The sequence below is a fragment of the Octopus bimaculoides genome, chromosome 25, assembly GCF_001194135.2.
Source record: "Octopus bimaculoides isolate UCB-OBI-ISO-001 chromosome 25, ASM119413v2, whole genome shotgun sequence".
In the NCBI taxonomy this organism is placed as follows: Eukaryota; Metazoa; Mollusca; class Cephalopoda; order Octopoda; family Octopodidae; genus Octopus; species Octopus bimaculoides.
This window is the reverse complement of record NC_069005.1, coordinates 2,784,514-2,786,121: the sequence shown is the minus strand read 5'-3', so window position 1 is coordinate 2,786,121 and position 1,608 is coordinate 2,784,514.

The window sequence follows — 1,608 nt, the reverse complement described above, 5'->3', positions numbered from 1 at the left end:
ATATATATACATATATATATTTCTTTATGTGCATATTATATATGTATGAGTTTAAATAAGTATAGACAGATATCTACATATATATAGTATATATAGGTGTGTGTCTCTGTTAGTGTGTAGGTACGCACCCACATATACACACACGTCCATTACAGGTTTTTACCTATATTTAATACGCACATACATGCATGTATGCATATGTTTATATATCTGCATGTATACTTATATATCTACGTACATATATGCATATATAGACGCGCACAGACACACGTAATCACTAACTTATATACTACATAACATTTCATTTGATATCAAATATCCGTAGCATCTTACATGTTTAATCGTATAGTGATCTCTTTGGACTGTTGTATAGAGTTAAGTGTTCAGTGTGCTAGGTGGAGTGTTTAACTGCTTGTTGAGGTTGTTAAAGCATTTGAAGTAAGATAACTTTGTAGACGAAAATTTTGTTTGTCCACCAATTGAGAAATTATTGAAATCTATAAACACAAGCGCCATTGATACTTCACGGTATGCTTCTTTTTTCTTTTTTTTTTACAATGAACCTTGCATTTATGTGAATGTTTTCGTCAAACCTAGACTTTTGTAAATTCTCTGCCCCCTTCGATATCATGTTTGCATGATAATGTCTAAAACATAAACCTGAGTTTTTTTTATTCATCTCCCACTCATTATATCAAAATGGGTAATTATTTTATGATTTGTATTTCAGCCGTTTAAAATTATAAAAAGTTACAGCTGATATTTGAAGGATGAAAGGAGAAAAGATGTGTGGCATTTAAAACTTCATAAGGAATACACGTGTTTCATCAGCTTACTGAAAATTACATAACAATCAGATACGTTATGCAATCCTGCATTTCATCTATCATATGTTTAATGCATCGCGTCGTACTATAATTGGTACCCGAAGGGACTGTGGAGCCCACTTTTAAACTAGAGCCTCTCGACAGCATCATTGCCCTCCCTTAAATTAGGTCCAGCTTGCTAGATCAACTGGTTATCAGGTTTCATTCAATTGTCCTCAACCCATTGCTCATCGTTTATTTTTAACCAACCCCAGTGAATTGCATTCTCCAGTGTAGTCTGGATATCACTAACGTTGGTATTTGCTTTAAGATGAGTGAGGCCTACTCACAACAACAGTCGCCTCACACTGCGTCCAACTAATCTTCTGCATTCGAATTCAATTCGAAAAGGCTTTGCTTTCGAACCTGCGTCTGCACATTCCTTGGGGAGGTTTTTATAACGGTCGATATATAGATAGATGGATAGATGGATAGATAGATAGATAGATAGATAGATAGATAGATAGATAATACACATATATATATATATACACACATACATACATATATACATACATACATACATACATACATACATACATACATACATAAATACATACATATATACATACATAGATTTTTGCGTGTATACGAATAAAATGTTTTTCATTGTATTCATTATATTATATATATTTAATAATAATAGGCTTAGTCTGCAGAAATGACAGACTGGTTCTGTTGTATATAAATACAAAAAATATTTATATTTTCAATAGAAAATATTCTTAGGCGTAAATATTCT